The sequence below is a fragment of the Ascaphus truei genome, chromosome 4 (assembly GCF_040206685.1).
Source record: "Ascaphus truei isolate aAscTru1 chromosome 4, aAscTru1.hap1, whole genome shotgun sequence".
Lineage (NCBI taxonomy): Eukaryota > Metazoa > Chordata > Amphibia > Anura > Ascaphidae > Ascaphus > Ascaphus truei.
Genome location: NC_134486.1, coordinates 256987561 through 257002626, shown reverse-complemented (window position 1 = coordinate 257002626; position 15066 = coordinate 256987561).

Sequence of the window (15066 nt, the reverse complement as noted above, 5' to 3'; positions counted from 1 at the left end):
ATGTGCGTGCACACACAGACCGTGGCACACGTGCTTACTCACACAGTGACACACACATTCACACACGCACACACAGAGTGACACACAGTCGCACACAAGGAATTCGCAGTTAGTATAAATATAGAAGTGCAAATAGCTAAAACATGGTGTGTGCTGAGCACGCGTGTTCTAAGTCAACCTTCTTTGTGTTTTGTCACTGAAATTATGTCTTGATTTGTAATTAAAAACATCACCATCACAAATACAATTTCTGTGACAAAAGACAAAGAAGGTTCACTTAAAATGCACGTGCTCGACACACACACCCTTTTTTTAAATCTATTTATTTTTTTATCAGAAAAATTACTGCAGATTTTGACCAAGGACTTATATGATCAGACTGAAAACCAAACGTAATGTACACACTGAATTAAGAAACCTTTTAAAACAATTGCCCGACGAATGGTAATTATTATTTATTTATAAAATGTTTTACCAGGAACTACAGTAGCGACATACTTTATTAAAGTAAATGCCGGCGGCATGCCGGGATCTACCCCAGCTGCCGCCAGTAAAAAATGCGCGCTGCCGCGTTTCCCCCACGCACCCCCCCTCCACATCGCGCGCAATTACCCCCCCTTCTGGACCCCGAACCCGGCTTCTGTCATGCCCCTCTGCTTCCCCGCACCCCCGCTTACCTTAATTTCATCTCCAGGGGTGTCGGGGAAGCCTGGGGAAGCCGGGGAAGACGGGGAAGCCGGGCGCGCATGTGACTGTGACGTCACAGTGCGCCGCCACGCGCCGCGGCTACCCGCTTCCCAGCCTCATACAGCCAGCGGCATTTGCTCGAATAAGAGCTGCCGCTGCTGTAACACTTTGAGAGTTACCTCTCGTTTTCAAGTATGTCCTGGGCATAGAGTTAAGATGACACATAATACATGGTTACAAATACAGTTACATAAGTGAACAGTGTATACATTCAATACAAGACATTGCATGCACAGTTACAGATAATATATAATATAGGCAGGCGTATGTACCAGTTACAGACCATATTAAAACGTGAGACAGCTTTAGTTTTGAAAGAACTTAGACTGGTGGTGGCTTTGAGATATGTAATTAAAGTACTACTTTTAAGGATCTAGGGCTCAAAGTAAATCCCAGGGATATAATCCATCCAGGGCATTGATGACTAGCTAATACACAATGCAATTGATCTACTTATTATAGACTGTTTACTTTAAAACAGATACAATCACAGTTTTGTTTAATGTGTTACTAAGACTAGTGTGCATTCTATTTATTTATTTTTAACAATATTACCCATAGCAACGGACGGTATTGAACCCTTATGGATTGACCTCAATAGTGATAACTGTGACAAAGATGAACAAGCAAAATACACTTGTCCCACAAATCCACTGCTCATGCAAACAATGGAGGTTATGTAGCATAAATAAGTAAAACATGGTGAAAGTTAGAAACGGGCTTTCTGCAAAAGCAGTATTATAATCTAAGAAAAAATGGTATAAGAAATGAGGCCAGATTTCACTTTATCAGAGCAAATATGTCTGCTATTATGATGCTAGCGCAGAAATTATATAGGTCTTCATTTGTTTAAACTTCCCATGTTTATTGAGTATGTTGCACAGACCAAGACTTTCAATCGGCTCATTTGTTCAAAAGGTTTCAATATACCAGCTACATTTGTGTTCATTAGTTCATCTTGCTCATAGTAGCTGTGAAAAGAGTGCGCGCTACTAAGATCTGTGAGTATGTGAAATAACAATCATTTTTTTCTTAATTGTTATTTTTGACCTCAGAAGTCGGATACCCTTTAAGTCAAACCTGAAAACACGCATTTTAAATTAAGCATTTTAATAGCTTGGGCTCAATTCATTGGTTAATAAGTGTTTTGCTTCTATAGTGCTGACAATTCACCTTTCCTGTCTTGCCTTTAAATTCTTTATGGGCAAGCTACCCAGCTATCTGAACAAGCTCCTCACCCCTACCACAGGCAGCACTTATCACCTGAGATCAGACTCCAAAAGACTGTTCATGGTCCCAAGGCTCAACAAAGTATCCGGCCGTTCCTCCTTCTCTTACCGTGCAACCCAAAACTGGAACAACCTACCAGAGACTCTCACATCCACCACCAGTTTAAGTTCTTTCAAATCTAAGACTGTCTCACATTTTAATCTGGTCTGTAACTGTTTCATACGCCCATAATATATATTTTCTTTAACTGTGCATGCAATGTCTTGTATATAATGTATACCCTGTTCATTTATGTAACTGTATTTGTAACCATGTATTATTTGTCTTAACTCTGTGCCCAGGACATACTTGAAAACGAGAGGTAACTCTCAATGTATTACTTCCTGTTAAAATATTTTATAAATATAGACAGCAATGTATATAGAAATCTTTGCTTGCACAAGTCCCTGCACAATAGAGCTTGCAATCTATTATTTGGTGCCTGAGGCTCAGGGAGATAGTGACTTTTGCACACAGAACGGACATTGGAATTTTAACCAGGCTCCCCTGCTTCAAACTCTGTGTGATTGTTTTCAGAGTTAGCGCCTTTACTCACTTAGCCAGTCATCAGTCCTGAGCCAGTCCATCAGTCCTGAGCCAGTCCTTCAGTCTCCGAGCCTCTCCTTCCATCCTTGAGCCAGTCCTTCCATCCCCGAGGCAGTCCTTCCATCCCCGAGCCAGTCCTTCTGCCCCCGAGCCAGTCCTTCCGCCCCCGAGCCAGTCCTTCCGTCCCCGAGCCAGTCCTTCCGTCCCCGAGCCAGTCATTCCGTCCCGAGCCAGTCCTTCCGTCCCCGAGCCAGTCCTTCCGCCCCCGAGCCAGTCCTTCCGTCCCCGAGCCAGTCCTTCCGTCCCCGAGCCAGTCCTTCCGTCCCCGAGCCAGTCCTTCCGTCCCCGAGCCAGTCATTCCGTCCCCGAGCCAGTCCTTCCATCCCCGAGCCAGTCATTCCATCCCCGAGCCAATCCATCCGCAGATTTTTTTGGGGGGGGGAGAGACAATGTTTGTGTGTATTGTGAAGGGGGGGGGAGGTTTCTTACCTTCTCCTTCAACGTCGCGTTGTCTTGGCGACCTGACAAAATAACAACGCGTCACATGCTGTCATGACGCTGATACGCTGCGAAGGAGGGCCGCCCCTGAGCCTATGGGCGGAAAGAAAGGTAAGTCAGCCATTGGATATATATATATACATGGAGTATATTAGCCACAAAAGTATATAGTTTTAGCATTATCCTTTTCATTTTTTTTATATGAAAATTATAAATTAACTTAAAATAAATTCAAACTCAAAGTAGGGTTGAAAGGATAGAAAAAATAAAAAACGGGGAGAACGAGTTCAAAATAAATATTGATAGAACTCTCATTTCTTCTCATTTTAAACTTATTTTCTTTTTTGCATTACTCTTCCCCCCCCCACCCCCCCAATTTATGATTTAGGAGGGGTGTACAGGAGGTGTCTGAATTCATGTACTACCTTGTGCATCATCGGTTGCTTAAGGTAAGAGTTGTTCTTCTCCAACTTTAATATAATTTTAAGTGCTTTGGATTTTGATCAGATATGATCCCTTGAGACCATGTATTATCAAATGTATCTAAATAATGATGTATTATGTGAGTGAAATGATCCTATTATCTTTTTTTTTAATTATTAATTATATATTTTATTATTATATATTATGCATTTATTATTAATAATATTATTATTATTTTTATCCTAGGCCTTGGTTGTTTTCAATATAGTGGAGTAATACATTTAACTGCATTTAAAAGATATTATATATGAGATTTTATTTTCAATTGATAGTCTGGAATTCTGTCTCTAATCAACTGGATTATTCTGGAATGTTGATGCCAATGTAATTAACTTGATTCTACTTGGCACTTCCTTACAGAATAATTAAATTGCTGACAAAACTCCACCATATGTGGATCATAGTCCCCATTTCCCCACAACCTCTCCAACATAGCACGAATGAGTTAGGAAACACATGGTGTAATCTGAGTGGAGTGGAGTACCATTTGTACATTATTATTTTTATGAATGCTCAAGAATTTTGTGAACATCATGCAAAGACTCTCACGGACAGACCTGGATGGAATTCTGGATTGTTAAGAATTGGGGTAATGGGAGAGGGGAAAGTGTCAAAATAGTTTTTGGTTGCTATCATATTCTATATTTGTAGTACATTATTTTAATAATGGAGGTTCATTCAATATCTCTGGTATGAGTTTTATTGATCCAATAAATTGTATCCAGGTCTACTATTTCAGTCTTTTTACCATACCGGTATGTTAATATCAGTCTAGTAAGCTTATTATCTGCATCAGGGCTGACGAGAAAGGGGGGGGGGGGGAAGCCGGTGCAAATTACCATGGTCCGGAAGGGGGCCGGTGCCCGACTACATAAACATTTGCCGTGCTCTCGGGCCTATTGGGCCTGATGGGAAGGCACTTAGCTGTGGCGGACGCCTCCTTGTTGTTTTTCTCTTTCTCCTTCAGAACCGCAGCGTCACCAACGTGAGGTCGCAGCGTCAAATGACATCATAACGTCATGCTACCATGGCAACGCGACGCCGTGCGATGTCACGGTGACGTCCGCAGTGTCCTTTGATGCTGTGGTTTAGAAGGAGGAGGAGGGCGACCGCCACAGCTAAGGGCAGGAGAGAAAAGAGCTGCTGGGGGACCACATTTTTTTTCCATCAGGGCCCGAACCCCTCTAGGCGGCACTGATCTGGGTTGCTAAATAATCATTATTAAAGTCAGATTTGCCTAGTCCCACTAGCTGTTTGTCTTGAAAAAGTAGCAGCTTTCATTTTTGGTCTTTTATTTTGTCATTTTTTTTACTACTTTGGACACCTTTTTAAAATTGGTGGGTTCATTTAATATTTACTGTTAAGTAAAGATAATCTTGGTAGAACATTAATTTTTATTGTGTTTATCCTCCTTAGTCAAGAGATTAATTGTTCCAATATTTCAAAAATGGTTAATTAAATTTTTAACAGAGGATAATTTGCCTGGAAAAGTTCCTTTGGGAGTGGGGGTGATATTGACCCTGAGATATTTTACAGTGCATTCCACTAAAAGGAGAAACTATCTTTCAATTGTGATAATTATTTATATGGTTAAGAGATAATAGCATATGTATATATAGCATAGCAGGCTAGTTGCTTGATGGAAAGCATGTGAATACATATTTTGCAGAGGCATATACTGGCTACCCGATACTTGGACGTTGCTAGCCTACTGGCTACATATGTATTCATATGCTTTCCATCAAGCCGCTAGCCTACAACCGTATGCTATATATAAATACGTTATTTTGCTCATGTTTGTCCATCTCTACCTGGCTACTATAGCTAAGTAGTTTTACATTTGTAGGTGTTTGTACCCACTACTACACAATCAGGTTTCTTACCTTGTTCCTGATATTATTTCTTCCAGAGACTAGTCCATTGCTTTGGGGATTTTATTTCAATTTGTTATATTTCACAAGTGCATAATATGTTCACGATTTGTTTATGCATATTGTTTATTTACTATTAAAGGTTATTATTTTTGTTTTTATACTACTAGTACGCTGTGCTTCCATAATCCCTATGTGGTATATGGAGCAGCTCGTCCAATTAGCCCATTTCTAGGGATATTTGTATCCAATTATTTGATTCCCTCTATTTTTTTATCATGAGTGCGTGTTAAAGGGACTGTTGTGACCTCTGGTGTCACAAGATCTGTATTGTCTAACTGCATTTTTCCCTATGCACCTGGTCATTATATTACTTGTAGGTATTTGGCATGAGCGGTGTGAAACCAAGTAATAGTAGTGAACAATTAGAAAAGGTAGACCATTATGACTTCCTAGATAAATACCCTACACAGGATATAATGGGTATAATTAAACCTAGGGTAAAACAAGCATTTGATACAAAACTCATTGTTAAACTTTGGATTTTTGATTTAAAAAAAGCACCCTGCACACCAGTCTCATACCCGCTACCAAAAATGCATCAGAACTTAGACATCCCATAGTCGCGAGTATTGACCACATACTTCAACTGTTATCCATATACATTGACGGCTTCTTACAACTAGCGAAATTAGATTTGTTTACATTAGAAAAGAGGCGTCTAAGAGGTGATATGATAACTATATACAAATATATTTGGTTGCAGAACAAGGAGCTTTCAAAAGAATTATTCATCCCACGGGCAGTACAAAGGACTCGGGCCATCCCTTAATGTCGGAGGAAAGGAGATTTCACCAGCAACTAAGGAAAGGGTTCTTTACAGTAAGGGCAGTTAAAATGTGCAATTCATTACCCATGGAGACTGTGATGGCAGATACAATAGATATGTTCAAAAAAAGGTTGGACATCTTTTTAGAAACTAAAGGTATACAGGGATATACCTAATAAGTAGACCTGGGAAGGATGTTGATCCAGGGAATAATCTGATTTTCAAATCTTGGAGTCTGGAAGGAATTTATTTTCTCCCTTAGGATACAGTATCTGTCGTCTAAATTTAGCATGTTGAACTATGTTTAGTGAGGAGCATTGTATCTTTATAACATATTTATTGGAAATTGTATTGTCCAGAATTTTTTTCGGTTTTGATCAATGTTTTTAATGCAAAAATAGGCTACACCAGTGGGTGACAATATGGCACCCTCCTACGTAACATATTTTTATGTTCCAAAGCGTAAAAAAAATATTTTTCTGGCCAAAACAAAAAAAAGAGTACACCTGGAACAGTGGATACATATAAAATGATGGGCTATATATAGATTACATTTTTTCATCTGGACATGGAATAGAGAAAGAGTCACAGATATGTTAAATTATGCAAGCACTGCACACAGGGCCCCTTTATACATTAGACCGACTAGGCATAGTGGCTAGGGCCTACGAACCTTTTAGGGCCTACAATATTTCACTTGAAAAAATACCTAAACAAACAAAAAAAAAATCACAAAATAAGAGAAAACAGCAAATTTTAATTTAAAATGCCTTCGAAGTATCGATACCTTTAAATATCGAAACAAAAGTATCGATGCCAAATATATCGCTAGTATCGAAAGAAAAAAGCAAACGATGAAATCCGCATAAAAATGAGTCAAAATATCGGACACACAGGCCTCTAGAAATAAAAGTGCCTAGGGCCTATTTCAAGTTGAATTAGATTCTGATATGAGCAACATTAATTTCTTGGATGTGCAGGTCACTAAAATCAATAACAGTTTGAGCACTGACTTGTTTAAGAAAAGCACAGATACAAATAACATGCTGTTGGCAAATAGATTTCACCTCAAATCAAAGATAGATGAGTTACCTTTTAGCTAATTACTGCGGGCACGCAGAAGCTCAAAAACTGATACATTATTTGAGAACAAACAATATGGTAGCTAATTTTGAGCAAAGAGGTTATTTACATGAGAAGGCCAGACAAATATCAAGAATAACTTTATTCATTAAATTTAAAAAGGGACTTACTCACATACCTTTTGTGTCTACGTTTAATAATGGCTGTGGCCATTTTGATTTCTGGCAAACCTCTTCCTGGATTAGGTAATTGACTGCACCAGTTTCAGGTTTTAAGATAGCAGCCAGTGACTCCCAGCCTCTGCCCGAGCTTGGTATCCTATGTGTTCCTGGACCCCGTCGGCTCCTGTGCCCAGTTCCTGGATACTAATCCTGCTCCTGTTTGTTGGAAGTTCTGGCTGTGTTGCCTGTGACCCTGACCTTGCATCTCTGTCTAGACCCCAGCCTGTTATCCAGACTTTGCATTTTTGTTTTATCATTAAGCTTTAGGTATTTAATGATACTGTTTGCTCATGATTCTTCTGTTTACACCTGACAAAGGCTAACCCTGGAACATTGTGCTTTCTGTACACATCACTGCGTAATTAATATTTTTAAAATTGTCAGCAGTCTGCAATTTTGTTTTTGAGTGCTGCAGGTTCTATTTCAATTTTGTTATACATGGAGAGGCTTTCAGATCACTTATCCACCTGTGCTGGCACGTAATTAGACTTTCTCATTTAAGTAGTGAGTGCCCACCAGTCCTTTTTGTTAATATTTGAATGTCCACATTCAACAGAAAGGGAGATCTAAAACTGGCACCATTTGGGGGATTTCTCCCTAGATGAAATTTTAGAGACTGCCTTATCGGAGTTCAACATCTACTGGGAATTTTATCTGGATATCACCTACCTCTCCGGCATCAAAAAGGGAATGTGGAATCCTTTCCTGCAGTGTATACGTAATCTGGATGCGTGATCATCCTGCATGCTTGGTTCACTTACAGCAGCCTCCAAGCAGTTTGCAGTCGACATTTACTGTTTAGTCTTCAAGGACTCACTCCTTAGGAATTAACCTGTTTTCACACAGACACCTGCATACTTTGTATCATAACTCATTACTTAGATACATTGTAATACACTCCATAAAAATTAAATCACTGTTTATTTCACCCTATGGTCTTGATGCATTGTTGTGGGGACCTTCCCCAAAAAAACAATTAAAAACAGTTACCCAACTTGAAATAAAAGATGTCTAAAGCAATAAAAGTTCATGATGGTTAATGATGAAATTAAACTCAAATTGGTAAGAGTAAAGACAGGGCAGATTCTTCGATGGACTAACCAAATCCATAATGGAGTCTAAAAGGAAAAGCAGAGATGCACACACTCCATTGTGTAAAACAACAGTATGATATGTTGCTAATAAGGAGATATACTCCCATACACAGTTAACACATTTTGCTTTCAAAATAGAGAGATATCTGCTGTTACCAGCTGACAGTTCCAATATGCTAGCTGTATAGTCCAGGTAGGTGGTGATTACAACAGCGGTCAATGCGGTTAAAGTGATGACACGCTGCTCAGCGTGTGTTACGCCGTGCTCACCACAGACTAGACGAGAACCCGGTACTGAGATGGGAATGGGCAAACACAAGCCACAGACACAGGGGTCACGCCTGGACTGTAGTGGTCTTGGCAGCCAGGTCGGGTAGGTGAGATCAGAGTTGTCGTATACTTGCCGAGGTCGGTGCAGGAGAGGTCCGGATCGTAGATGGAGGTATAGCCGAGATCGGTGTAGGAGAGGTCTAGATCGTAGATGGACGTAAGCCAGGGTCAGGGTAGGAGAGTGACAGATAGTCGAGGAAAGCCGAGATCAGTAGTCCAGAGAAGCAGTAGTCCAAAGGCAAGCCGGATCGGTACACAGGAAATCAGAAGGCAGGGCAAGGCAGGGATCTAGCAGACAGGAGAGGTAAGCACAGGGAACAAGAAACTATGCTCAGCCAAAGTGCCAGTGGCACAGCTGAGCATATATAGGCAGAAGGAACCAATCCCCAAGGGGGGTGGAGCGGAGGCGCGGCTCCCCAGGGGCAGTGATAGGCTGGGAAGATGCTATGTCAGGTGAGGCTGTTAAAAGCTGATTTTGCTTGACACGTCGCTTGGGAAAACACTACACAAATTTCAATATGACACGCGCAAAAGGAGGCGTTAAACATCTAAGGGAAAATAATAATATTTTCAAAAGAGCAGCCCTGGGAGGAGCACTTATATTGCAAGATTATACAATGCATAAAACAGAGGCACTGAGGCAATTTTATAATCAGGAGTTAAGCTTGATCATGATCCTACATTAAGGTATCAAACTGAAGTTAAGGGCATTCTTCAATTAGGATTAAACAATTTATGGATAGATGAAGAAACGGTTAACTTTCTTACAATGAAAAACCCGAGACGACCTGTTCTCTATTTACTTCCAAAGGTCCATAAAAGTTTGCAAAATCCTCCAGGGAGGCCCATTCTATCTGCTACATGTTCCATCAATCAGCCATTGGCAGTTTATGTTGATACTTTTCTGCAGCCTCTGGTCATTAAAGCAAATCATACATACAAGACACATTCGATTTTTTGAAAAAGATACATTCGGTGCCTCTTGAAGGTAAAAACATTATTATGGTTACAATGGATGTGACAAATTTAAACACTATAATCCCACATGAGGGTGGCCTAGACGTTATTAGAAAAAAATTGACTATTTCACATAAATCAAATCCACCAGTGGACTATATCATGCTTCTCCTCCATTTTGTTTTGTACAAAAATTATTTTAAGTTAGAACACACTTTTTATTTACAAACAGCTGGGACAGCCATAGGCAGCAATGTGGCTCCTTCCTCTGCTAACCTGTACATGACTGACTTTGAAGAGAGACTCATTTTTCCCACAGAACATTATAACAAGATGTTATTTTATTGTAGATACATCGATGACCTGCTATTCCTTTGGAAAGGTACTGAGGAACTCACTATTTTTTTTGATTACCAGGACGGACTAAATACAACTGTAAAATTCACTAAAAGTTGGAGCACAAAACAGATTTCTTGTCTAGATGTGCTTCTAACATATGAAAATGGGGAATTACATAGTGATCTCTATAGGAAACCAACTGACAGAAATTGCAATTTACATGAATCGAGCGTCCATCCAGAGTGTCTGAAACAGATGCTGCCGTTCTCGAAAAAGATCAGAGCTACACGTATTGTAGACAGGTCAACTAAATTAGATGATACCTTAAAAGAGATTGAGGAGAGATTTGCAGAAAGGGGACATAAGAGATCAGATATTATTACCCTATAATATATATATATAATGTCTTGTATATAATGTATACCCTGCTCATTTATGTAACTGTATTTGTAACCATGTATTATTTGTCTTAACTCTGTGCCCATGACATACTTGAAAACGAGAGGTAACTCTCAATGTATTACTTCCTGGTAAAATATTTTTAAAAACGTGCAATATCTATGATATTTACTTTTGTTTTGCTGTAGAAAATTGTATATGTGATGCCAAGTTTATTATGTTGTCTAATTTGTACAGTATATGTTTTGGAAATGTTTCCCCTGTGTGGTTGGCTGAACTTGGTTTGGTTCTAAATGAAACAGGTGTCTGATGCTAATTAAGGAGGGATCATTTGGCAGATAAGAGAGAAGGTAAGGTGATGGATGTACTTCACTGCAGATGCCCTGCAAAGCTCCAATCTCCCGGATCATCTATTCCTGTCTCCTTAAAGAGCTGGTACATTGAAATCAATCTGTACAAACTGTCAAAGGAATAAACCTGGCCTGGTTTAGCAACGAATACTTGTCTACTTGTCACTGTCTGACTTCCTTACTTTTTTTTCATATGGATGCAACCTCTTACATATGGCGGCAGCGGTGGGATGATTGATGCGGTAGAAGACATCTAAACCCAAGCAGGAAAGTATCTATGGTCCCTGATGAAAAAGACGCAGAGGAAGGCAGCAGCTCACCCTAAAGGAAAAGGCTATCCAGGTATCCTCACCAGGCAGCAGCAGATCGAGCATAGGAGATTGCCTCAACTGGGTTTTCCCCGTTTGAGCTCCTTTATGGAAGGCAACCCCAGGGTCTGCTAGCATTAATCAAAGATTCCTGTGTGCAGCAGTACCCTTTGAAGAATAATATAGTTGGGTATATCATACAGATGAGGAAACATATTATCCAGATGCAGAATCTGGCTAATGAAAATGTGAGGGAGGCTAAGCAACACCAGAAAGTGTGGTGTAACAAAAAGTCAAGAGATAGGGTCTTCTTTCCTGGGGATAAAGTGCTCCTCTTATTGCCCGATAGAGAGAATAAACTGGTAGCTAGATGGCAAGGACCATATACCATTGTGGAAAGAAAGGGGGCTGTGAACTACCAATTAAGCACACCAGGAAGAAGGGACCAGTCCATATACAATGTTTATTTGTTAAAAGGTTGGAGTGAGAAAAATTGTCTTTGATGGTCCTGAGAGAGTGTGAACCTGATATGGCAGGTGAGGCATATCAGAGATTGCATTTGGAAGGTAAGGAGGATGAGGTAACATCTGGGGAAGAACTTTCGTCAGAACATAAGGGTATGTTAGAGAATTTGGTTACTCGTTATGCACGTGTATTTACGAAGAGACCAGGACGCACTACGCAAACTAGATATCTGGGATACAGATTAAGAAATGGAGTGGTGCGACCCGAGAATTGTAAAGTGAATGCTATTCGGGAAGCAGCTATACCTAGAACCAAGAAGGAGGTAAGTTCATTCCTTGGATTGGTAGGATATTACCGAAGGTTTATTCCTAACTTTTCGTCCATAGCAGGCTCGCTTACCAATTTAACAAAGAATAAAGAACACAATTTGGTGACCTGGACTCCAGAGTGTAATGCTGCATTTAACCAGTTGAAGGATATTTTATTCAGTGAACCAGTGTTGAAAAGTCCAGACTTCATGTTCCATTTATTGTACACTGTGATGCTTCAGAGGTGGGGGTAGGGACAGTACTTAGCCAGGAAGTTGAAGGGATGGAACATCCTGTTTTGTATATAAGCCGTAAGCTACATCCAAGAGAAACCAGATATGCCACGGTTGAGAAGGAATGTCTGGCGATTTTGAAGGCGTTGGAAGTGTTGAAGTGTTATCTGTTGGGGCAGCAATTTTCATTAATCACCGATCATCATGCATTGACGTGGCTAAACAATATGCAATGTAAGAATGCCTGGGTTACACGTATCTAGCACTGCAACCAGTTAAATTCAGGGTATCATACCGACCTGGAAGTCAGCATCATAATGCAGATAATTTATCCTTGTATGGGGCTGAAATTACTGGGAAGGAAAGTGGTGAGAAATAGCAAGATTGATGTTCAGGAACTTTAGTGTATTCAGATTTGACTGTTTTTATCTGATATAGGGCCTGGACATGGAACTTCTAGAATGGGAGGGCAGAGGTTCCCTATTTCTCATTACTAGAGAGTAAAATTGTAGTATCCTGTCTGATACAAAAGTATGTTTGAGAAACATCCTATCTGTTTTCCTCTTAGAGTGGGGGATATGTGACAGGGCTGCTTGTAAATTTGTGTGTAGATTCAAGTGCATATTTGCAAGAAAACAATCAGTACACCCCTTGTGTCTGTCTTTTCTGTTTCTGTTTTCTTCTTGCTGGGCCCAGCTATCATTTCTCTGTTTTTCCCAAAACTTTACTAACATTTCATGTGGTGTCCTGAAGGCAGTCAAATGAATGGTTTATTTGCTGCACAGTCAATGTATTTTACACATGCAGGCAGTTCTAGCAGGAATGAAGGGAGGTTAATTCTTAATGGCCAGGTATAATAAATACAGACAAATCCTTTCCTGAACTATAGCAGGATTTGTTAAGGTGGCTTGGTGCGTGATGTTGCTTGGGCAGAATCTGTGGAAAGGACGTTTCCTTCCTGCAATACCATACATGTTGATTATACCATATGTAGGGGTTTAAAGGCAGGTGATACTGAAATTCAGTAAACTTCTTATTTTGCAAGAGTAAATACGTGCAGTTGATATTTACTTTTGTTTTGCTGTAGAAAATTGTATATGTGAGGCCAAGTTTATTATGTTTTCTAATTTGTACAGTATATGTTTTGGAAATGTTTCCCCTGTGCGGTTGGCTGAACTTGGTTTGGTCCTAAATGAAACAGGTGTCTGATGCTAATTAAGGAGGGATCAGTTGGCAGATAAGAGAGAAGGTAAGGTGAAGGTTGTACTTCACTGCAGATGCCCTGCAAAGCTCCAATCTCCAGGATCTGCTGATCCCGCCTCCTTAAAGAGCGGGGACATGGAAATCAATCTGTACAAACTGTCAAAGGAATAAACCTGTCCTGGTTTAGCAACGAATACTTGTCTAACTTGTCACTGTCTGACTTCCTGAAGTTTTTTTCATATGGGCGCAACCTCTCACAGTAACAAAATATTAAAAACTCACATCAAGTATTAAGAACATCGGCAAGCCTACGAAACACCATAACACAATGAAGTGCCTGGCTGATAGTCCTCTGACCTCCTATAATGGAGTGTCCTGCAAGGCAGCAGAGCAGTTGGTTTGAAATACCGGTTCCCCAGCAAGAAAGCTGATTGGCAGCAAGTAAAGGCACTAGTGGTGATGTCACAGTGACCCCTTATAAAGTGTATTACACGAAACGCTTAAAGGCTGTCTTACTTTCCCACTGTGACATCACCACTAGTGTCTTTACTTGCTGCTGATCAGCTGTCCTGCTGGGGAACTGGTGTTTCAAACCTACTGCTGTGCTGCCTTGCGGGACACTCCACAATTTGTAATATTTACAGTGAATTCTTAAAATCCCCTTAGTGATGTGGTGACATTGTAATAAACTGAGATGACATATAGGCATACGTGAATAATGATCACCATAATGGGTTATGGGATTAACTCAGTCCTATGTGGATTGATATTTCATCCTGTGTACACTGGAGAACCATATCTGCAAGTATCTCACTTGTGAATAATCAGATACTACAGTACTCTCAGCAGCCAAGGCTGTGTAGGCAAAAATATCCCACAGATGTATATATGTCAATTAGATGTTTGCTATAATGTATATCATACAGTATGATATGCAAATGGGTAAGGTGCAGTTGGAGGTACATACAATGTATAAGAGTAGCCTTTATTAGTGACAGAGACAAAAAGAAAAATAGCAGCACACTGCCAAGGGAGCCAGGTAGGATAAAATAAAAATGTTTATTAGTAATAGTACATCACCCAACGGATGTGTAAAACCTCCTACACGTTTCGCACCCTTAAAGTGCTTTATCAAGGAGTACCATTTGTTTTAATTGTGAGCATTAATGCAGCATGAAGAGCATCTGAGCTGATATGCCAACCTCACATTGAACAACACAAGATGAATTTGTCATCAGCACTAATCACTTTTGTTAGCACTTATATTATATTGTCATTGTTCTTTTCCCTTTATCGAATTGGATTGGGCATTATTCACATTCATCACTTCACACAAGCTTGCGCTTTTATGTTTTCCGTCTATATACCAAATGCGCAACATCTGCTGTTTGTGAGTATGATTCTTATACTGTAGCCCTTCAATTTTACCCTTTTTTATTAAAACTGTATAATATTATGGAGCCATTCGTTTCTCACCTTCATGCTTCTTTATTAATCCTTTACTGATTTCCATGGTGCTAGTTAGAAGAGGGG